We start from the raw sequence: 25,626 nt of genomic DNA, 5'->3' as shown, positions 1-25,626 counted from the left end.
ATTTCTATCAGTATCCTCATTGAAATTATCATAGCACAGAACTTGCTTCCATTTTATAGTGTAATCTTCAATAATTATGCCTTTCTTTTCATTCTCGGGAATTCTTAATTTTCCTGTACCCTGAAGTGTCAGGGAAGTTTTGAAGCAGCCCTCTGTTTCTCAGCAGACGTTTTCTATATTTCTGCTGTAATCAGGTCTTCCTGTGGTTTTTGTTTTTAGTTTTTTCAATTCCTCCTAGATCAACCCCATTTATTTGCATATTTATTTATTTATTTAGTCCCATATCACATGAGGAGTCATTTTTTCGGCCCCGTAGATTTTCTCTTATAATTGACAAGAACTTTAACACACAATACATTTCCTTTTGCAGATACTACACACTACTACAACTATTACTGTACTGTTTTTGACAGTGACATCCAGTGCACAATGGATTACTATTGCATGGCTCTAAAGAATGTTCCCTATTTAACTTACAATGTTTTTAACCTCACAAATATTTATTCTGTTCTTTCTTGGGGGATGAATGTGTTACAGTCAACACTTACATGTAATAGTGGGCACGGGGGTAATTTTTTCCATTTTCCCTGTATTTCTGTACATCATTTGTAACTTTCTTATTGAGGAGAAGGAAACAGTCATAAATTGAGAGAGCAGGGTCCAAGCAGGAAGAGAGACAGAGAGACAGCTGCAGTTCTGATTTGACACTAGCCCAGCTTTTCCCTAGCTGGGTAAGTGGTGAGCAGGGGCTTAAAACGGGGTGCTGGGCTTCCACATAGTTGCCTGGCATCTCCAACAGCTGTGTCTCCAACCCATGCTCACTTCGTTGTCCATGTATCTATCGATCTTCTCTAGGCACTTCTCACCTTCATATGCCAGAAACTTAACACTTCTCCCCTCCACCCATGAAACTTTGACCTTTTACTTGAGTGCAAAATTGCAACCCTTATCCACGTTATTGCAAGCAGAGCGACTTTGTATGGGACACTCATGGATGCCTACTTCTGGGAATCTCTCTGAGTGTGATGTGTGGACACCAGGATACCGTGTTCAGGGATTGTGATACCACAGGAGCAATTGCCTTAGCAGGATCCAAAGGGGAGGTGTAAGGGGCCGCGTTCATCCCCTATTGTTTGGTCAAAAACAGTTCCCATATATGTTGAGACACAGCACTTTCTGGGTTCTTTCTGGGCTTGTAATCTTCTGTCCACTGAAAAGTGGACTGGGAGCATAGAGGCTGAGTATGCAGCCAAACGTGACTGGACAGGGTCCTGCCCCTGAATTCTGAGTTGTGCCCCAGCATCCCCCGTTGGCAGTTTTTGGATGATAGTGAGGCATGAGATTGAATCAGGAACTCAGGAGAGCAAGACATGAGAGTCCCTTTGCATATACATTCTTGCTTAGCCAGAATCTGGGCTAGATGGCTTTCCCTAACCAACTAGGTTCTCTGTACATAAGTTGCTGGTGAGGCTGGCTGCCTTGACACCCATGCTCTAGACTACTATAGGTGAGTTTTGAGCACACACAGACACACACAGACACACACATACAGACAGACACACACACACACACACATTACTGTCAGGTCTGGTAGTACAACATAGTGTGAAGGCTAGGGCTGTCTGGGGTCTGTGGGCATGAGAGTTGCTGCCTTACAATCTCTACAATCCAGGTTTGAACCTGTCATCAATGAACACAGTGTAGGAGGTTTTTGAATTCTGGTCTCTTTCCAACTCATCTATTTCTCTTCTCGTCTTCTCTGTCTCTAACTCTCACATGCTCTCACACACTCTGTCTTCACTCATTAATATTTTACTTATATACTTATTTTACTGACAGGCCCAGATATACAAAGAGAGTTACCAGAGCACTGCTGAGCTCTGGCTTGTTGTGTTGGCGATTTCACCTAGGCTACTGGAGCCTCAGTTTGTAAGTCTTTCTTACACAAGCCATATTCTGTCTCCTCATTTCCATGCCAGTATCACTCAGAGCTTATAATAAAGTGATTTTTTTTTGCAAAACACTAGGTACATTCTGATTTACAGCTTAATATTGACACACAAACACTTGGTACGTTCTGATTTACAGCTCAATATTGACACCATTGTAGCTCTCTTTGGCCCTTGGTCACTTTTCTCTTCAGATGTAAAAACACTGAAGAGGGAGAGGTTTTTGCCCTGAGGCTTGCACTGGGAACTACCAGATGCACTGTGTCTGTTGCCAGACTAGGAAACTTGTGGTGTCTGTCCATGTGGAGAGTCTCCTTGATGAGTTCCTTCTCAAGCCTTTTTCGCTCTGTCCCATTGGAGCTGCATATAGCTAATGATTTTGAGATTTTTCTCCTTTGGACAATTCTTTTCCCAATGCACAGTTTGCCCCTAGGTTTTAGCAATCAATTGTCTGAATGTCATATAAATCCATTGATGAAAATCACTACATCAGTGTCTCTCTCTCTCTCTATGTGTATATATATATATATATATATATATATATATATATATATATATATATGTAACATGTAGAGTTCTAAAAATCTTTTTTAGTTAGAGACCTGCACAGCTCTGGATTAGGGTAGTAATGCGGATACACCTGACCCTTCTGAGCCACAGTCAGAAGAGACATCTCACAGAGCCATTCATATACCTCTTATCACTCTTCAAATCTCTCTCAGCACAAACTACCGCTACCAAATCATATACTTCCCTCTTGCTCTTTTTGTCCACCGAGTCATATCCTAAAACTGTAAATCAAAGAAGAAATAGACATAGTGCAGTTCCCTGCACACAGGACAGGCTGAGGCTGGACCAGGGAGATGCAATACGCCAGCCTGCATCTTGGCTGGAGCATCACTAAGACTACTTCCAAATTGGAGAGGGGAGGGCAGTTTTGGAGAGTTGGCTACAGGCCAAGTGCTTCTCAGAGTGGGCTAAGACCCAGATGTTCTAAGTGTAACCTTTCCTCAAACATAAAATAACAATGCCACTTGTAAGAAGTATGCATGGGCATGGAGTGTTTGTCTTCAGTGCTCTGGCACTGATCAACACAAGGCCAGAATTTCAGTCCTTTTCTATCTCTGTCATCCTGTCTCTCTGACTGTCTCTACCTGCCTTCTTCACTGGGCCCTTATAGAAGTCAGTGCATATATCGTGAACTTGCACTTCCTGGTGTTGAAATTTTCCTTTCTTTGCCCTTTGGATTATTCAGTCTCCTGCATATGGCGTAGTACATTAGGGACCTGAGGAGACAGCGATCCTGCTGCAGGTCTGCCAGCCTGCTAGCTCTTGGAGGGATTCCTGAGTATGTCCTCAGGTCCCAAGTGGTAACAGGTGTTTCCAATTGCCTGTATTAGCAGCATCCAGGCCCTCAGGTGAGGGGCGGGGCTGTGATATCCACTGAAAACTCCTAATTCAGCCAATGGAGGCATCCATTTACCTTTGGTCTCTCCATAGCAAGGGCCCGGGGAGTTTGTGCTTCCTGCAAGCAGAGCGACATTGTATGGGAAACTCATGGATGCCTACTTCTGGGAATCTCTCTGACTGTGATGTTTGGACACCATGTTCAGGGATTGTGAGGACACAGGAGCAATTGCCTTAGCCGGACCCAAAGGGGAGGTGTAAGGGGCTGGGTTCATCCACTATTGTTTGGTCAAACACAGTTCCCATCTATGTTGGAACTATTTCTGGGTTCATTCTGGGATTGTAATCTGCTGTCCACTGAGAAGTGGACTGGGAGCCTGGAGGCTGAGTATGTAGCCAAACTTGACTGGACAGGGTCCTGCCCCTGAATTCTGAGGGGTGCCCCAGCTTCACCCGTTGGCAGTGTTTGGATGATAGTGAGGCATGAGATTGAATCGGAAATAAGGAGAGCGAGACATGAGAGTCCCTTTGCATATGCATTCTTGCTGAGCCAGAATCTGGGCTAGCTGGCTTTCCCTAACAAGCTAGGTTCTCTGTAGATAAGTTGAAGTTGAGGCTGGTACCTTGCCACCCATGCTCTGAGACAACTATAGGTGAGTTCTGAGCACAGAAAGACACACACACACATTACTGTCTGGTCTCGTAGTACAGCATGTGGTGAAGACTGGGGCTGTATGGGGTCTGTGGGCATGAGAGCTGCTGCCTAACAATCTCTACAAGCCAGGTTTGAACCTGTCATCATTGAACACAGTGTAGGAGGTTTTTGAATTTTGGTCTCTTTCCAACTCATCATTTCTCTTCTCGCCTTCTCTGTCTCTAACTCTCACATGCTCTCACACACTTTGTCTTCACTCATTAATATTTTACTTATATACGCATTTTAATGACAGGCCCAGATATACAAAGAGAGTGACCAGAGCACTGCCGAGCTCTGGCTTGTTGTGTTGGTGGTTTCACCTAGGCTACTGGAGCCTCAGTTTGTAAGTCTTTCTGACACAAGCTATATTCTGTCTAATCATTTCCATGCCAGTATCACTCCACTCACAGTTTATAATAAAGTTATTTTTTTGCAAAACACTTTGAACATTCTGATTTACAGATCAATATTGACGCCATTGTATCTCTCTTTGGCCTTTGGTCACTTTTCTTCTTTTCAGATGTAAAAACACTGAAGAGGGAGAGGTTTTTGCCCTGAGGCTTGCACTGGGAACTACCAGATGCATTGTGTCTGTTGCCAGACTAGGAAACTTGTGGTGCCTGTCCATGCGGAGTGTCTCCTTGATGATTTCCTTCTCAAGCCTTATTCGCTATGTCCCCTTGGAGCTGCATATAGCTAATGATTTTGAGATTTTTCTCCTTTGGACAATTCTTTTCCTGATGCACAGTTTCTCTCCAGGTTTTAGCAATCAATTGTTGAATGTCATATCGAATCCACTGTAGAAAATGAGTACATCAGTATCTCTCTCTCTCTCCATATATATATATATATATATATATATATATATATATATATATATATATATATATATGTAACATGTAGAGATCTGAAATTTTGTTTTAGCTAGAGACCAGCACAGCTCCGGATTAGGGTAGTAATGCAGATACACCTGGCCCTTCTGAGCCACAGTCATGAGAGACATCTGACAGAGCCATTCATATACCTCTTATCACTCTACAAATCTCTCTCAGCACAAACTACCTCTGCCAAACCATCTACTTCCCTCTTGCTCTTTTTGTCCACCGAGTCCTATCCCAAAACTATAAATAAAGAAGAAATAGACATAGTGCAGTTTCCTCACACAGGACAGTCTAGGCTGGACCAGGGAGATGCAATACGCCAGCCTGCCTCTTGGCTGGAGCATCACTAAGACTACTTCCTAATTGGATAGGCGAGGGCAGTTTTGGAGAGTGGGCTGCAGGCCAAGTGTTGCTTCTCAGAGTGGGCTAAGACCTAGATGTTCTAAGTGTTACATTTCCTCAAAAACATAAAATAGCAATGCCACCTATAAGAAGTATGCATGGGCATGTTGTGTTTGTCTTCACTGCGCTAGCACTGATCAAAAAAGGGCCAGAATTTCAGTCCGTTTCTGTCTCTTTCATTCTGTCTCTCTAACTGTCTCTACATGCCTTCTTGCCTGGGCCCTTACAGGAAGTCAGTGCATGCATCGTGAACTCAGTCATCCTAGTGATGAAATTTTCCTTTCTTTGCCCTTTGGATTATTTAGTCTCCTGCACATGGTGTAGTACAGAGGGGAACTGCGGAGACATCGTTGCTGCAGCAGGTTCCAGGCATATGTCCATCTGCAGCTGCAGCTGTCCAGGCCCTCTGTGCTTGACTCCCATTCTCCAGGGCCCTGAGGCTGTCACTCAGCCTAAATGCAACCCTCCTCACCTTCCTGCACAGCGTCCTTGTCCTTATTCCATGAAAGCCCAGGTCAAGAGAAGTGAAACTCTATCCCCCTGGCACACACATTGTGCTTTCCCTCTATTAAGCCGAATGTAAAGGATCTGTGGTACTGATGGCCACACCAGTGTCCAGATTTTCCATGCAAAACGGAAGCTTCCTGGGTTCTGAAAGAGGGTGTTTTGATGGCTGTGAAATGTCTTTTCCAAGTGTCTCATGGGGTTTTTAAATCCTTTTGAAACCTGAAGTTCTTTCTTGTATCTAGGGAATATTCTCACCTCTGGCCAGAAGGGCCGCCCAACTCGGAGCACAGCTATCACGAGGTCAGGATGTCTGCCAGCCTGCTAGCTCCTGGAGGGATTCCTGAGTATGTCCTCAGGGCCCAAGTGGTAACAGGTGTTTCCAATTGCCTTTATTAGCAGCAGCCATGCCCTCAGGTGAGTTGCGAGGCTGTGATCTCCACTGGAAGCTCCGAATTCAGCCAATGGAGGCATCCATCTTTCTTTTGTCTGTCCATAGCAAGGGCCCGGGGAGTTTGTTCTTCCTGCAAGCAGAGAGACTTTGTACGGGACACTCATGCATGCCTACATCTGGGAATCTCTGAGTGTGATGTATGGTCACCAGGACACCATGATCAGGGATGTGAAGCCACAGGAGCAATTGCCTTAGCCAGACACAAAGGGTAAGTATAAGGGACCAGGTTCTTCCACTACTGTTTGGTCGAACACAATTCCCATCTATGTTGAAACAGCTATTTCTGGGTTCTTTCTGGGCTTGTAATATGGTGGCCTGAACAGTGGACTGAGAGTCTGGAGGCTGAGTAGGCAGACAAACGTGACTGGACAGGCTCCTGCCCCTGAATTTTGAGGGGTGCCCCAGCTTACCCCATTGGCAGTGTTTGGATGATAGTGAGGCAAGAGATTGAATCGGGAACTCAGGAGAGGGAGACATGAGAGTCCCTTGCATGTGCATTCTTGCTTAGCCAGAATCTGGGATAGCTGGCTTGCCCTCACCAGCTAATTCTCTGAACATAAGTTGCAGGTGAGACTGCCTCCCTTCCCACCCATGCTCTGGGACTACTATAGGTGAGCTCTGAGCACACACAGACACAGACAGACACACCCACACACACACATTACTGTCAGGTCTGATAGTACAGCATATGGTGAAGACTGGGGATGTCTGGGGTCTGTGGGTATGAGAGCTGCTGCCTTACAATCTCTACAAGCCAGCTTTGAACCTGTCATCAATGAACACAGTGTAGGAGGTTTTTGAATTCTCATCTCTTTCCTGCAGAAGTGGCTAGTGGGCGGGCCTTCCAGAGGCTGCCCAATGAGAGTGCTGCAGGGCCGTGTGGGCGGTGCTCAAGGTTTCTGGCCAATCACTGACTGGGGACCATGACACTCCTGGGCGTGTCCTACCACACTGGGCAATGATATTGCTGTCAGGGGTTCTGGGCGTGGCCTAGGCCTCTGGCCTATCAGAGCATGGCTGGTGCCCTGTCTGTGGGCCTTCTGAAGTAAGCCAGACAATGGGAGTTCAGAGATGGCATTAAAAGGCTGGGCATGCTTCCAGGAAGTGCGAAACAGGGTTCAGCCCAGGGCCCTGCCTTGCAGAAGCTGTCCAGTGTGCATGTGTATAACTCTGTTTGTGCCTGTGCCTCTGTGGATGTGTGCTTGTGTGTAAGTGTGAGAGTGTGTGTTTTTGTGTGTTTATGTGTGTGTGTGACGGAGGGAGAGAGAGAGAGAACAACAGAATCACTGTGGCACAGGTGATTTTGTACAAAACACTTGGCACATTCAGATTTACCGCTCAATATTGACACCATTGTAGCTCTCCTTGGCCCTTGGACACTTTTTTCTTTTCAGATGTAAAGATACTGAAGAGGTAGAGGTTTTTGCCCTGCGGCTTGCAATGGGAACTAGCAGCTGCCCTATGTGTGTTGCCAGACTAGGAAACTTGTGGTGGCTGTCCATGTGGAGAGTCTCCTGAATGAGTTCCTTCTGGATCCTTTTTCTCTAGGTCCTGTTGGAGCTGCATATAGCTAATGATTTGGAGATTTTACTCCTTTGGACAATTCTTTTCCTGATGCACAGTTTCACTCCAGGTTTTAGCAATCAATTGTCTGAATGTCATATCGCATCAATTGTAGAAAATGACTACATCACTGTCTTGCTCTTTCTCTCTCTCTCTCTCTCTCTATATATATATATATGTGTATATATATATATATATATATGTAACATGTAGATGTCTGAAAATATATTTTAGCTAGACACATGAACAGCTCTGGATTCGGGTAGTAATGTGGTTACACCTGGCCCTTCTGAGCCACAGTCATGAGAGGCATTTCACAGAGCCATTCGTTTACCTCCTGTCACTCTACAAATCTCTCGCAGCACAAACTACAGCTGCCAAATCATCTACTTCCCTCTTGCTTATTTTGTCCAAGAAGTCCTATTCCAAAACTGTAAATCAAAGAAAAAATAGACATAGTGCAGGTCCCTGCACACAGGACAGGCTGAGGCTGGACCAGGGAGATGAAATACGCCAGCCTGCATTTGGCTGGAGCATCATTAAACTACTTCCAATTTGGAGAGGCAAGGGCAGTTTTGGAGAGTGGGCTGCAGTCCCAGTGTTGCTTCTCAGAGTGGCATAAGACCTAAATGTTCTAAGTGTAACCTTTCCTCACGAACATGAAATAACAATGCCACTTGTAAGAAGTATAAATGGGCATGGAGGGTTTGTCTTCAGTGCTCTGGCACTGATCTACACAGCGCCAGAATTTCTGTCCTTTTCAGTCACTGTCATTCTGTCTGTATGACTGTCTCTGTGTTCCTTCTTCCCTGGACCCTTCGTGGACATCAGTTCATGCATCGTGAACTCGGTTTTCCTGGTGTTGAAATATTCATTTCTTTGCCCTTTGGATTACTTAGTCTCCTGCATATGGCGTAGTACAGAGGGGAACTGAGGAGACAGCGTTCCTGCTGCAGGTAACAGGCATATATCCATCTCCAGCTGCAGCTGTCCAGGCCCTCTGTGCTTGACTCCCATTCTCCAGGGCCCTGTGGCTGACACTCAGCCTAAATGCAGCCCTCATCAATTTCCTGCACTGCATCCTTGTCTTTATTCTATGAGACCCCAGGTCAAGAGAAGTGAAACTCTATCCCCCTGGCACACACATTGTGCTTTCCCTCTATTGTATGTAAAGGATCTGTGGTACTGATGGCCACACCAGTGTCCAGATTTTCCACGCTAAATGGAAACTTCCAGGGTTCAGAAAGAGGGTGTTTTGATGGCTGTGAAATGACTTTTCCAAGTGCCTCATGGGGTTTCAAATCCTTTTGAAACCTGAAGTTCTTTCTTGTATCTAGGGAATATTCTCACCTCTGACTCGAAGGCCCTCCCAACTAGGAGCACAGCTATCCCGGGGTCAGAAGGTCTGCCAGCCTGCTAGCTCCTGGAGGGATTCCTGAGTATGTCCTCAGGGCCCAAGTTGTAACAGGTGTTTCCAATTGCCTTTATTAGCAGCAGCCAGGCCCTCAGATGAGGGGCAGGGCTGTGATCTCCACTGGAAACTCCTAATTATGCCAATGGAGGCATCCATCTTCCTTTTGTCTCTCCATAGCAAGGGCCCGGGGAGTTTGTGCTTCCTGCAAGCAGAGCGACTTTGTATGGGACACTCATGGATGCCTACATCTGAGAATCTCTCTGAGTGTGATGTGTGGACACCAGGACACCATGTTCAGGGATTGTGAGGACACAGGAGCAATTGCCTTAGCCGGACCCAAAGGGGAGGTGTAAGGGGCCGGGTTCATCCACTATTGTTTGGTCAAACACAGTTCCCATCTATGTTGGAACTCTTTCTGGGTTTTTTATGGGATTGTATTCTGCTGCCCTGAGAAGTGGACTGGGAGGCTGGAGGCTGAGTATGCAGCCAAACATGACTGGGCATGGTCCTGCCTTTGAATTCTGAGGTGTGCCCCAGTTTCCCCCATTGGCAGTGTGAGCATTATAGTGAGGCATGAGATTGAATCAGGAACTCAGGAGAGCGAGACATGAGAGTCCCTTTGCATATGCATTCTTGCTGAGCCAGAATCTGGGCTTTATGGCTTTCCCTGACCAGCTAGGTTATCTGTACATAAATTGCAAGTGAGGCTGGCTACCTTGCCACCCATGCTCTGAGACTACTATAGGTGAGTTCTGAGTACACACTGACACACACTGACCGACAGACAGACACACACACACATTACTGTCAGGTATGGTAGTACAGCATATGGTGAAGGCTGGGGCTGTCTGGGGTCTTTGGGCATGAGAGCTGTTGCCTTACAATCTCTACAAGCTAGGTTTGAACCTGTCATCAATGAACACAATGTAGGAGGGTTTAGAATTCTGTTCTCTTTCCAACTCATCGATTCCTCTTCTTCCCTTCTCTGTCTCTAACTCTCACATGCTCTCACACACTCTGTCTTCACTCATTAATATTTTACTTATATACGTATTTTAATGACAGGCACAGGTATACAAAGAGTGTTCCCAGAGCACTGCTGAGCTCTGGCTTGTTGTGATGGCGATTTCACCTAGGCTCCTGGAGCCTCAGTTTGTAAGTCTTTCTGACACAAGCTATATTCTGTCTCCTCATTTCCATGCCAGTATCACTCAGAGTTTATATTAAAGATACACATACATATATAAATATATATACGTATATATTTATATATCTGTCATTTTTAGAATTGTTGATATATGTATTTGACCTTTATCCAGAAATACCACATTTATAACAGCCTAGTTTTTCAGAAATAATTGGCCATATAGTTGGAGCAGCATTCAATACAAATATAAATAATAGAACCTTCCAGTAGCATTTCTAATCGTGTTTCTATCAGCATCCTTATTGTAATTATCATAGCCCAGAACTTCCATTCCTTTTCTAGTGTAAGCCTCAATACGTATGTGTTTGTTTTCTTTTTCTGGAAATCTTAATTTCCCTGTATCCTGAAGTGTTAGTGAATTTTTGAAGCAGCCTTCTGTTTCTCAACAGATGGTTTCTATGTTTCTGCTGTAATAAGGTCTTCTTGTGGTTTGTGTTTTCATTTTTTTTATTTTTTCAAGTACTCCTAGATCATCATCATTTATTTGCATATTTATGTATTTTGTCAGGTATCACATGAGGGGACATTTCTTCTGCTTGATAAATTTTCTCTTATAATTGAAGGGAACTTTTGATGCACAATACATTTCCTGGGGAAAATACTATACACATATGGTGAAGGATGGGGCTGTATGGGGTCTGTGGGCATGAGAGCTGCTGCCTTACAATCTTTACAAGCCAGGTTTGAACCTGTCATCAAAGAACACAAAGTAGGAGGTTTTTGACTTCTGGTCACTTTCCAACTCATCTATTTCTTTTCTCTCCTTCTCTGTCTCTGACTCTCACAGGCTCTCACTCACTCTGTCTGCACTCAGTAATATTTTACTTATATCCTTATTTTATTGACAGGCCGAGATATACAAAGAGAGTTGCCAGAGCACTGCTGAGTTCTGGCTTGTTGTGTTGGTGATTTCACCTAGGCTACTGGAGCCTCAGCTTTGTAAGTCTCTCTGACACAAGCCATATTCTGTCTCCTCATATCCATGGCAGTATCTCTCAGACTATATAATAAACATAGATATATGTATATATATATATATACATATACATATATATACGTGTTATTTTTAGAATTGTCGACCTATGTAATTGATCTTTATCAGAATTAACACATTTATAACAGCTTCCTTTTTCATTAATAATTGGCCACCTAGTTGGAGCAGGATTCAATACAATTATAAATAATAGAACCTTCCAGTAGCATTTCTAATAGCATTTCTATCAGCATCCTTATTGTAATTATCATAGTACTGAACTTGCCTCCTTTCTCTAGTGTCAGCTTCAGTACATATGAGTTTCTTTTCATTCTATTGAAATCTTAATTTCCCTGGACTCTGAAGTGTCTCTGAATTTTTGAAGCAGCCCTCTGTTTCTCAGCAGATGGTTTTTATTTTCTTCTGTAATCAGGTCTGTTTGTGCTTTTTGTTTTTATTTTTAATTTTTTTCAAATCCTCCTAGATCATCCCCATTTATTTGCTTATTTATTTATTTAGTCCTATATTACATGAGGTGTCATTTCTTCTGCTTGATAGATTTTTCTCTTATAATTGAAGGGAAGTTTACACTCACAATACATTTTGTATGGTAAATACTACACACATATTGTGAAGGCTGGGGTGGTCTGGGTTCTGTGGACTTGAGACTTCTGCCTTACAATCTCTACAACCCAGGTTTGAACCTGTCATGTATGAACACAGTGTGGGAGGTTTTGGACTTCTGGTGTCTTTCCCACTCTTCTATTTCTCTTCTTGCCTTCTCTGTCTCTGACTCTCACAGGCTCTCACTCACTCTGTCAGCACTCATTAATATTTTAGTTATACATTATTTTACAGACAGGCCCAGATATACAAAGGGAATCACCAGGACACTGCTGATCTCTGGCTGTTTTTTTGGCGATTTCACCCAGGTTTCTGAAGCTTCAGCTTTGTAAGTCTCTCTGGCACAAGCCATACTCTGTCTCCTCATAGCCATGCCAGTATCCCTCAGTCTATAATAAAGATACACTTACATATATGTACATATATACATATATATCAGTCATTTTTAGAATTGTTGACCTTTTTATTTGATCTTAATGCAGAATTACCACATTTATAACAGCCTCCTTACTCATAAATAAATGGTCACATAGTTGGAGCAGGATTCACTACAATTATAAATTATAAGCCTTCCAGGAGCATTTCCAATAGCCTTTCTGTCAGTATACACATTGTAATTATCATAGCACAGGACTTGCCTCCATTTTCTCATGTAAGCTTCAATATGTATGCCTTTCTTTTCATTCTTGGGAATTCTTAATTTGCCTGGACTCTGAAGTGTCATGGAAGTTTTGAAGCAACCCTCTGTTTCTCAGCAGACATTTTCTATATTTCTGCTGTAATCAGGTTTTCCTGTGGTTTTTGTTTTTATTTTTTTCAAATCCTCCTAGATCATCCCCATTATGATTGATCCCTAGATCATCATTCATTTGCATATTTATTTATTTATTTAGTCCCATATCACATGAGGGGTCATTTCAACTGCCTGATTGATTTTCTCTTATAATTGAAGGGAACTTTTGACACACAATACATTTCCTTTTGCAGATACTACACACTACTACAACTATTATTGCACTGTTTTTGACAGTGACATCCAATGCACAATGGATTAGTATTGCATGGCTCTAAAGAATGTTCACTATTTAACCTACAATATTTTTAACCTCACAAATATTTATTCTGTTATTTCTTGGGGGATGACTGGTTTACTGTCAACAGTTACATGTAATAGTGGGCACGGGGGTAATTTTTCCCACTTTACCTGTATTTCTGTACATCACTTGTATCTTTCTTACTGAGGAGAAGGAAACAGTAAGAAACTGAGGGAGCAGAGCCCAAGCAGGAAGAGAGACAGAGAGACAGCTGCAGTTCTGATTTGACACTACCCCAGCTTTTCCCTAGCTGGGTAAGTGGTGAGTAGGGCCTCAATATGGGGTCCTGGGATTCCAAATAGTTCCCTGGATCTCCACCATCTGTACCTGCAACCCATGCTCCCGTCATTTTCCATATAACTATTGATCTGCTGTAGGCACTTCTCACCTTCATATGCCAGAAACTTAACACTTCTCCCCTCCACCCATGAAACTTTGACCTTTTACTTGAGTGCAAAACAGCAACCCCAATCCACGTTATTTCAGGTAAAAGTGTGTGCGTCTCTGTGGGAGGGTGTGTGTGTGTGTGTGTAAGTGTACATAAGTGTGTTTCAGTTCTGATTACCGCTGTTGTTACTTTATTCCTGATGCAGATTATTAGGAACTTGGTTGTGCAATGACAAAGGAAGTTTCCACTGCACAAGTGGTTTTTCAAATATGAATGACACATTGGATATTCTGGACACTGTTGTGCATTCCCCAGGTGGTACTCAGATGGGTTCTTTCCTTTACTATTCCCATGCTGTGTGTAATTTTCTGTGTAGACTCAAAGAGGAGTGGCATGGGGGAGCTCAGCTGCATTCTGCTGTGTGTCCACAAGGTGGCAGCAAAGCCCATAGTTGAGTGTAGTGATTCTGTGGAATGAGGAGAACTCTGGGATTTGTGGCCCATAGACAGCAAGGTTGAAATTGACGTAGAGTGCCCTAGACATCTGTTCTTTCCTGTGGGGTGGGGGGATGCCCCTGTTTGGCTTTGCAAGTGGAAGTGGTTCCTCTCTTTGTCTGTGATGACTCTACTGTGAGCTTGTGAATTCCTTTGCTCAGCTGCATTCTGCCAGGTGTCCACAAGAGGGCAGCACCAGTGTGAGACTAAGGCACCATGGGGCAAGTGTCCTGAGGCACTGGGCTACGAGAGTCGAGACAATGTTTCGGGGTGTGCCCCAAGAGCATGTCCAGCCTAGCGGAAGCAGCATTGTCCTAAGGATGGGTCCAGACAGGAGCTGTTGGATCGTGTTGGCAGAAACAGGGCCTTCAGAGGACAGCAGACAGTCCAGAGGGGCGCGTCTAAGAGACCGTGCCCTCAGAGCCTGAGGGGAGAGCCCAGTGCGTATTCATAGAGACAGCTGGCCAAATAGAGAATAGGAACATCACCCTCAGGTGCATGAACCAAAAGCTGGCCAATGAGAACAGAGGAGAAGTTGCGAAGGCGGGACTCAGAGATCAGCCTTCTGAAGGAAGCCCGCCAATGGGAGCTCAGAGCTGGCCTTAAAAGGCTGGGAGTGCTTCCAGGAAGTGCGAAGCAGGGTTCAGCCCAGGGCTCTGTCTTGCAGAAGATGTCCAGTGCGCATGTGTATAACTCCATTTGTGCATGTGCTTCTGTGGACGTGTGCGTGCGTGACTGTGAGAGTGTGTGTTTGTGTTTGTTTTTGTGTGTGTATGTGTGTGGTAGGGAGAGAAAGAGAACAACAGAATCACTGTGGCACAAGAGATTTTGTTCAAAACACTTGCCACATTCTGATTTACTGCTCAATATTGACACCATTGTAGCTCTCCTTGGCCAGTGGACACTATTTTTCTTTTCAGATGTAAAGACAATGAAGAGGGAGAGGTTTAGCCCTAAGGCTTTCACAAGGAACTAGCAGCTGCCCTGTGTGTGTTGCCAGACTATGAATCTTGTGGTGCCTGTCCATGTGGAGAGTCTCCTGGATGAGTTCCTTCTCAAGCCTTTTTCGCTACCTCCCATTGGAGCTGTATATAGCTAAAGATTTGGAGATTTTACTCCTTTGGACAATTCCTTTCCTGATGCACAGTTTCTCTCCAAGTTTTAGCCATCAATTGTCTGAATGTCATATCTCATCCATTGTAGAAAATGACTACATCACTGTCTTGCTCTCACTCTCTCTCTCTCTCTCCCTCTCTCTCTCTCTCTCTATATATATATATATATATATATAGAGTCCAAATGTACCCACGTACACCATACACCCTGAATCCCACTAGCCATAATGCCAGATGTGGGGTACAAAATAATTCTCATTTGTTCTCTTGGGCTCAGAGGATAAATTGACTCTAAATTGACTCAGAGGATAAATTGACTCAGAGGATAAATTGACTCCCGGCTACAGAGGATAAATTGACTCTAAATGTTGGTGGAGAAGATAGTGTCTTTGGTGTGTGTAGTTCCTGTTCCTGTCCCAGCAGGCCTGCAAGGCCCTACCTCTCAGTCCAAATGTACCCACGTACACCATACACCCTGAATCCCACTAGCCATAATGCCAGATGTGGAGTACAAAATAATTCTCATTTGTTCTCTTGCAGGCAATGAAAAAGTCACCCCATCTAAAGGAAATGGTGCACACTCTACAAGTATTATTAGAGTCAAAATCTGAGTCACCTGTACAAGACAATTTGGCTACTGGAAAATTCTGATTAATGACATTTTTTGAAAACCCAGAGTAACAACTTGACCTGCCAAAAATTAGCATGTTTTTTATCATTTTACCTTTTTTTATGCCTTGGTTACCTATTACCTTTCTTTCACCAGGAAAATAAAGCAGGTAAACTGAAAATTGTGTTGTAATGCAACTCAACCTCAAATCTAAACGTGTCACTCCCAGGGGTGAAAGTGGAGCTAAAAGGGGGTTTATTGCTAACTGGGCTTTGGAATCTCTGAATGTGCCACAGGGACACTCTCAGATTGTGCTGAGAGGAGTCTTCAAGACTTAGGAGACTAAAGTCCCTGAGTGTCAATCAGAGGCACAGGCCTCCCTGCCCCCAAATTGATGACTGGGTGAGAACAGATAAGTCCCCCAGCCGGCAACCCCTCCCACCCCCAGTCCAGTGGCAGGTGAGGTGGCCTCCCCCAAGCACTCCAGCCAAAGGTGATGGAGAGGCTATAGCACTTCAATCTCCCTAAGGCAGCCCAGGCAGAATCAATCAACACTGAAGACGGTTCTGCTGGCAATGGCCGTATTGTTAATCCATACAAGATTGCCACCACTGATAAATCATGGATTCCGAATCCCAACACCTTCACCGAGAGCGACAGGCTGGTGGGGTCCCCCATCCAGGACGAGCCCAGAGTTTCCTGGGCCACTGCAGGCAGGTCCCCTCTGCTTGCCACCTGGCCAGAGCTCGCCACCCCCTCCCCACCTCTTGCAACTCTTCTCTCCTTTAGGCTTCCCAAGTCTAATTCGTCCTGACACCCCTGGCGCAGCGCGGGTGGGTAGGGCGAGGCAGTGGGCAGCGGCCCCCCTACACACACACCCCAGCCAGCCCACATGGCCGCACCCGCTGCCCCCTGGCCTCTGCATGCAGGGCTGTGCTCATCACATCATTATTTCTCCCACAAGAGAGCAAAGGGGCGCGAGAGGTGACAGCAGCTGCCAGGGGAGGCTTGGTTACAAAATCCTGTGCCAGGTAGGTCTTCACTTAGCAACCACCCCTAAAAAAGCCCAGCGGGCTCACTTGCTCTTGGAGAGCAGGGCTTTGGCCACCCCTGCTGGCGCAAGCCTTCCCCCTCCACCCCAGTCGCCACAGCCAAGGCCAACCCGCACCAGCGACCCCACACCTCTCCTTTCCCGCTGGTCCCAGAGAGCGTCACCACATGGAATTGACCAAGGAGGTGGGGGGGTGCGATGTGCCGCCTGCCCCACCACCACCACGGTGGCTGCCCCTCAGGCGCCAGAACCGGAGTCCCAGTCAGCATGTAGCCTTCTCGCTGGTCAGCCCCTCCATGGGTCTCCCTGCTACTGGGCTCACAGGGCTGAGGAGGGACCGTCACACCTCCGCGGCGCCCCACTTGGCGCCCGCCTTGCACCCCAGAGCCCGGGACCCAGGGACCCGCCAAGGTGCAGGACGCGCGCGCTGGCTCCGGGCACTCAGTGCCGCCGGGGCACGGGGCCACACTGCCAACTCGGGGTCCCACGCACAGGTGCGGGGGGACCTCGCTCTGGCTCAGGAGCAGCGACCTACGTGCCCCCGCCCCCACGCAGTCTCGCGCAGGGTCCCCCGCCCACACCCGCGCGCTCCGCGGGGACCCTACCCCGCCACCCCCTCCCCCTCCCCCCACGGCGTCTGCGCCCCGACCAACCAGGCCCCACAGTCGCACCTTCCTCAGCTCAGACATCCTCCAGTGCTCCAGGCTCAGCAGGTGCCAGGCCACATGGCTAGCGGGCCCCTAGGCGGGCGTAGTAGTCCTGTTGCCTCTGAGACTCGAGCCTCCGTTGGTCAGTTAGTCAGGGTTCCTGTTGGTCCAGCGCTGCCTCTGCTGCTGCCACAGCGCACTTTGACCGGGCTCTAGCCAGGTTTCAGTCCTGCCAGCCTGTTGGCGCCTGCGCACTCAGCGCCCAGGGAGGCACCTGCGCACTGGGGGGCGGCCGGTGCGAGCTCCACCCAGAGGGGCCAGCCCCATGCACGCCTAGGGGGGCGTTCAGTCCCTGTTGCCTCCCACCGCGTGCCCCAGCCCAGGCCCCTGGCCCACCCTCCTTCACCCCACCCCCCAGTCCCTCCAAACAGACAACTGCTGCGCGGGGACCCACGGGGGCAAGTGGGGACATGGGGACCAGAGAGGGTCCTGGGCGCATGTCCCTCGGGGGCTACGGCCTCCACCACAGTGCCCTGGAGCCCAGCCCCTGGAAAAAATCCATCAAGAAGGGCATCTTGTCGGCCCTCCTAGGACCTTGTCTTCACCATAAAGCAGTGACTGTAGGGATAGCCCCACTCTCTGAAGGGAGGCTGGGGTATCCTGCCCTGCCACTCAAAAAACACTGTGTCCTGAAATGAGTGCAGCCTGCAATGTTCCCAGCTGTGACCATGAGCTGTGAGCTCAGACCAACAGGGACTTAGAGGTTACACAGGTTCTGGTGCTAAATATAAATATAAGTATATTATAAATATAATTATAAATGTAAATATAAAGTATAAGTACAAATATGTATGGGCCCTCGGTCAGATGGATGGAGATAGTTCATTTTATCCGTCATTTGCCCTAATCCAACTTTTTAGCCCTTTTCTCTACTCTGACACCATTTTTGTTCTGGGATTTCTTCTTTTATTTACTTTTTTTTAATTTAAGAAAGGGAGACATAAACAAAATCATAGGATAGGAGGGGTACAACTCCACACAATTCCCACCACCCAATCTCCATATCTCATTCCCTCCCCTGATAGCTTTCCCATTCTCTATCCCTCTGGGAATATGGACTCAGGGTCACTATGGGGTGCAGAAGGTGGAAGGTCTGGCTTCTGTAACTGCTTCCCTGCTGAACATGGGCATTGACTAGTGGATCCATACTCCCAGTCTGCCTCTCTCTTTCCCTAGTAGGGTGGGTCTCTGGGGAAGCGGGCTCCAGGACACATTGGTGGGGTCTTCCTTCAGTCCAGGGAAGTCTGGTCGACATCATGATGTCATCCGGAACCTGACACCATTCTTTCAGACAATATTCATTCTAACTTCAGGCTAGCTATCAAACTCAAGCAAAACTACCGTAGTTGTGTGCCCCCAGAACATGCCTAAAATGGTTTTCCTAGCTTTATTCTACCCTAAAATTCCTAATCTCATCTGCTCTAATCCTACCTTTTTGGTTCCTGTTCAATAACTAGTTTGTCTCAATTTAGGTCACATCACCTTCCAGATACCAAGTTACAGATGCTACCATGACTTCATTCTGACTTCTCTGGGCAGATGACCTCACCAATGTGTCCTGGATGCTCCCACCTCCAGAGCTCTGGTCCACTATGGAAAGATAGGTACAGGCTGGGAGTATTGTTCGACCTGCCAGTGACTGTGTTCAGCAGAGAAGCAATTACAGAAGCCAGAACCCCTACCTTCTGCACCCCCAAAAAAAACCCTGATCTGTACTCCCAGTGGGGGAGAAGTGGTAAGATGAAGATAAGAGGATTCTGATCTCCATCTCCATCAGCACCCAGAGAGAAATAAGGAAAAGGAGAAGGGCATATGGAGGTAGTTATTTTGTCATGAATGGCTTGGAGAGGAAGAGAGAATTGAATCAGGAGAAAATGGGGGAAATCATGTATAAATGGAGACAGATAGTTGTAGAGATGATGGTTAGCGCATGTCTACAACCTTAGGGGAACTATAGTGGATTGCAGTGAAGAGACTGAAGATTCAGAACTCTGGTGGTAGGCATGGTGTGGATTTAAACCGCTGTTGACATATATAATTTTATAAAATTAGTTTTTAAAAAGAAACTGGAAATGAGAATTGTTGCAAGTAAAACACATGGTATTATTATTTTTTTTCTGGCTGGGTTATAAAGGGAGAGAGGAAGCAGAGGAGTGCACGAAGTCCCCAAGCCTGACTCTGCAATTGGGTGAGTGGTGCTTCTGGAGGACTGTGGCAAGAATACGGATCACTGTGACACAGAGGGCCTAGGGGATTTAGTGGAGAAGACAGATGGAACAACCTAGTCCTCTGAAGATGACAAAAATGAAAACTGGCTCTGATACCAGTTCCTTCCAGAGCTTTAGATATAAAAACAGCTTTCTATGTGATTGCATGATCTGATTTATATTTAGAATCTAAGACACACACACCCCACTACCACCACCCACCACCAGACTCTTAGGAGAAGAGATCAGATTTGTTTGGCAGTAGCTCACTTGTATATTGTGCTGTTTATCATGTGTGAGACCCAAGTTTGAGCTCAGCCCCACTGAATTAAAGGAAACTTCAGTATGTGGCCATCAACTTGCTCTTTCTATCTGAAAAAGTCATCCCAGAGTGTTAAAGCTCCAGAGGTGATGGAAAAGAAAGAAAAATAGATAAAAAAATATTGGTACCAGAGACAGGGCAAGGGAAAATAGGAGAAAAGTGGTCAAAAAATAAAGATTCCTGTCTGAGATCAGACATTCTGATGACCCATTGTGGTGATCACAGTGAACACTGTTGTATGGAAGATAACAGAGCTGTTGGGAGAGTAAATCTTCAGTATTCTCACCACAAGGAGAAAAATAATTATTTTGGTATCCCATTGAAAGATGTTAAGTAAACATACTATAATCATTTCCCTAGACTGAAGACCCCACCAATGTGTCCTGGTGCTCCGCTTCCCCAGAGACCCACCCTAGTAGGGAAAGAGGCAGACTGGGAGTGTGGACCGACCAGTCAACGCCATTGTTCAGCAGGGAAGCAATTACAGAAGCCAGACCTTCTACCTTCTGCAACCCACAATGACCCTGGGTCCATGCTTCTAGAGGGATGGAGAATGGGAAAGCTATCAGGGGAGGGGGTGGGAAATGGAGACTGGGTGGTAGGAATTGTACCCCTCCTACCCTATGGTTTTGTTAATTAATCCTTTCTTAAATAAAAAAGAAAAAAAAAGGCCCAAGCTACTAGTGGTGACTGGAGGGAAGCCCCTCTGTGTTCTGGGAGAGGTTTTATTTGGTGGAGAATCAGTGGGAAAGTTGATTTAGAAATTAGAAAAATACTCATTTCAGCATGACACCAGTGCTCCTCCACCCCCCAGTGTTTGTCGAGATGTTTCAAAAACACTGCTTGCAGCTCCTCTCCCACCTGGGACAGCTATGTCCCAGGCACTTTCTTCTGGAAGCCCTTCCACCCACCAGCCTCCTCTTGAAAGAGCCTTCATAAACCCAAGCAGCCAGAACACTTCCTCTTTTCACAGTAGCTACTTCCTCCTGCAGACAACTCTCTCATGTGCTTTGGTTGCCTTCTATTTATGTCTCTAGTAGAGACATGAGCACTGCACACTTTCAGTGAATGCTGGATCTATAGAAGCAGATGGATTCTGCTGCCTTCATTCTTTTCGAAGGTGGGGGCCATGGGGCTTTGCTTTCAACCTTCTCTGATTCTATCAGTGTAAAAATAAGATACCAGGATTGTTGTGTATGGGATCAGGACTCTTTTTGCAACTCATATAAAACATCAGTGTCCTGAACTGAAATGCACAATAAAGTCAGGACTCACAGTGAATCCATTCTTCTAGAAACACAAATGTAGAAACTGGAATAACAAATGAGGGAAATATAACACACTTCTGAGGGAAGAAAAAAAGTACCAAAAAGACAAAGGTAATTTCATGGAGTTCCATGCACTACAGTTGTGCTGTTCACTTCTTCTTCTAGCGTTTGCCCTTCTTCCATAGCCAGTCAACAGCGTCAGGATGAGCCTCATGTAAAGTTTCGAGACCTCCTTTGAATCTGGAGATGTGGCAGTCGTTGACTATGTGGGTCATAGTCTGTCTGTAGCCGCAGGGGCAGTTCAGATCGTCTCTGGCTCCCCAGCGATGGGACATAGCGGCACACCGGCCATGGCCTGTTCGATAGCGATTGAGGAAGGCCCAATCATAACGTGCTAGGTCAAAGCCAGGTTAACGCTTGCAGGGGTCTGTGATGAGGTGTTTGTTCTTTACTTTGCTGTTCACTTAGGTGTACATTCGAGGTCATTCAAATTAGGGTTAACTGATGTGAGGAATGAATTTCGGTGTGAGATGGTCATCTTCTTCTCAGTACCACTAGGTGGGAGTCTCCTAGCTGCCCCATGGTCCCAATGCAGCAAAACTAATGCTGATTTGCCCTTATGGGTTTCTTTTTTCAAGAGAAAAGGATCTTTTCCTTTGAGACATATTCTTGAAGGATAAAGCAAAGGAGTATGACCAGGGTTTCAGATCCACCCCGCCCTGCCCTGTGGAATAACACAACTGGCAGAAAAGCATCAGGGCCTGAGCTCCTCAAGGCACTAGGCTCTGGAACAGGTGGCCAGCAGGTTCTTATCTCTATCCCTTCTGCAATTTCCCTGTTTCATTTACACCACAGCAAGGAGTATTCTCTTCCACAAAGACAAAAACAATCAAAGGTGTGCTTCTCCAATCACTCACCAACACTTTCCTTTTACCATATAGTTGTTTTTCAGAGCCTAGAAGTATATTGCTGTTTTATTTAGCTCATCTACTTGCTTTTTTATGCTTATCAATGATTTTATAGTGATTTACAAAATTAAAAGATAACAGAGGTAAAAATTCCTCACTGTTCCTACCTACAACCAGAGTTCTGGGTCCCCACAGCCCTCCAGTGGAAATTATAATAGTTCTCCCGAAGTCACAGATATGGATTGACTATATATTTTTATGGTTTTTTTAGTGATTAATATTGATTTACTAGATTGTAAAAGGTATAATTGTAATAGGAGAATAATTCCATACAGCTTCCATCAATAGAGTTCTGTGTCCCATCCACTCTATTGGAAACTTTCCTATTGTTTCTCCATCTGGAAGTATGGACCAAAATTCTTTTTTGGGGTGCAGAATGTGGACAGTCTGGCTTCTGTAATTGTTTCTCTGCTGGGCATGGACTCTGGCTTCTATAATTGTTTCTCTGCTGGACATGGACACTGACATGTTGATCCATGCTCCCAACCTGTTTCTATCTTTCCCTAGTGGGTTAGGGCTCAGGAGAGATGAGGTTACAGGATACATTTATGAGGTCATCTGCCCAGGGAAGGACTATTATCTATCATCCAATCTATCTATCTATCTATCTATCTACCTACCTATCTCTATATATTTTTCCCATTTATATTCACTTATATGACCCTGTCTTCTCTTCCTTTCTAAGTCACACCTACACCCATTATGACTTCCAAATTTTCATTTTCTTCTTCCCTCTCAGATAAGCAAAACACTGCCTGACTTCCTCTGGGGATTTTCAGATTTTTTTCCCTTCAGTGATGGGGAAAAAACAAAGATTCCTGGTGACAAACATTTCCTGGCCTGATGGAATTGGGGTTCAACGTTCTCTGGTCATCTTCCCTTCACATCCCCCCACTGCTGGAAGTATGAACCCCAAATTCTTTTTGAGGTGCAGAAGGAAGGAGCTCTGGCTTCCATGATTACTTCTCTACTGGCCAGGGATGTTAGCTAGTTGATCCATATCCCCAGCCTGTCTCTATCTATCCCTAATAAGGGAAGACTATGGAGAGGTGTAACTCATCCATTTGTTTTCTCTATCACAAATGAGTGAAATCACGAGGCATTTGTCTTTCTCCACCTAAACATAATATCTACAAAGTCTATCCAGGCTACTGCAAACAGCAGGCCTTCTTTTCCTTTGATCTGAATATATATTGTGTATGCAGACTACATTTTCATTATCCACTCCCCTCTCTATAGGCAATTGTTTGTTTTCAGTTCTCACATATTGTAAATAGTGCTGAAATGAACATGGAGATGTAGGTGGCTCTTGAATTACTGTTTATGCATTTTTTCAGGTAAGAAACCTGAAGGAGGATAACAGGACCATATACAACATATATTTTTAATTTTTTTTGAGGATTACACACATCTTTCCACATCTTTTGAAAGAACAGGAGCTGGGTTAGACAGAAAGACAGCTCAACAGATTGGGCACATACCTTGCCATGCTTGCAGCCTGGGTTCAATCTTGAACACCCCATGGTAACAGTATGGCCCCAGGGAAAGCTCTGGTTCTGTGCTAAGTCTCTCTCTCTCAATCTATCTCTTCCTCTCCCTCTCTTTCTTTGTGTGTCTCTATAACTGGATTAAGAGCTATTGGAAACTGAACTTGTATCTGTATGAGATTCTGAGTCTAAAGAAAAAAGTGGAGCATGGGGGTATTACCACGAATTGACTTGCTGGAGTTTCAGAAATGACTATCCTCACCATCTTCTTTCCCTTACAATATAGGAGATCTTGGCATCAACAGCCTGACTAGATATGTTACCATCCTCTGAACAAAAATAGTCACTGACAGATGCCTGTAAATAATCTGGACTGATCCCAAGTGAAATACTCCAACAACTCACCATAAACTGAAAATGTTTCATGGTCATACCAGGTGCCCTTTGGTCTGTGCTCTCAGGAAGCCCAGGTGCCTAGAACCTGCCAGAAGCCAGGAGGGATGCAGTGATGTCATCAGGGCAGCCATGTTCTGATGTCACAGACCCCATCCTGGAGCACACCCCCTCATCCTCCCGTGGGATATGGGTTGTCCCGGTGCCCTGCGACTCCTGGTGGACTCATGCTCAGGTCCCCAAATCCCATAACTCCAGTCCTGGAGCCTCCTGTCAGTGAGGAAGTGGGGGTTAGAGGGGAATCTCTGGAGACCTGCAGGCAAAGCCGCGGGTTGTAGAGTCCTCCTTGGACGCCCATTGAGGGCTGAGTCTTGGGGAAGGGGCCAGAGCAGGAGCCCGAGAGCCAGGCATGTACAAAAGCCGTGGGTCTGTGCTCAGCCAGATGCAAGTGTCCAGCACCTGCTTGGGGCAATCTGGGGCCCCAAAGTTGGCGGAAGGGGCCAAGGTCAGCCTAGCAGTCACTGATGGGGAATGTCCACAGATTTTAGTTCCTGCACTGCTTGTAGTTTGTGCTTATAATCTGCCTGTGATGCATTTGTAAGTGGGCCACAATACCGGAAAGACTGAAAATATAGGGGGCAGGCAGTAGCAACGCATGATAAGCACACATGGCATGAAGCACAAGGATCCTGGTTTGAGCCCCCAGCTCCCCACGTGCACGGGGGTTGCTTCATGGTCACTGAAGCATGTCTGCAGGTATCTGTCTTTCTCTCCCCCTCTATGAGTTCCCCTCCTCTCTCGATTTATCTCTGTCCTATCCAACAACAATGATGACAGCAATGACAACAACAATAATAACACTGATAAACAACAAGGGCAACAAAAGGGAAAAAATGGCATCCAGGAGCAGTGGATTTTTGGTGCAGGCACTGAGACCCAGCAATAACCCTGAAAGCAAAATAAATAAATAAATAAATAAATAAATGTGTAACTATAATGAAGGGTTGAGAAGTGTAGAAGGTCTGAGGTAGTGCAGGTGTGTAGTGCATGCTGGTCTTCCCTGGGGCCTTGGCTACTGCGGAATCTCCAGTCTTGGAGACTGAGCTGACAGTGCAAGCAATGCTGTGTCCAGCTCTCTCTTTAGCATCAAGGAGTGAAGAGTAGAGGATATCTGCTTCTACCAGAATTTTTTCGCAGCTTTCAGAGTGTCTGGGCTGGCTGCCCTGCTTCAGGTAGAGTCTGTTCACATGCCCTGTGTGACCGGCAGAGCAGGAGGAGGGCAATCCCAGGACGTGCTCTGTGTGATGCCCACTGACAGAATCCTCACCTTCAGCCCTGGTCTCATGAACGGTTACTTGTGCTCATGAGATTCCCTCCTGCTGATGCCAGAGTGCAGACTTGAACTGCTAGGATCAGAGTCCTGTGGGCTCACTCAGGGCACAGCCAC

This window comes from Erinaceus europaeus, chromosome 13 (assembly GCF_950295315.1).
Source record: "Erinaceus europaeus chromosome 13, mEriEur2.1, whole genome shotgun sequence".
NCBI lineage: Eukaryota > Metazoa > Chordata > Mammalia > Eulipotyphla > Erinaceidae > Erinaceus > Erinaceus europaeus.
This window is presented reverse-complemented; position numbering follows the sequence as displayed.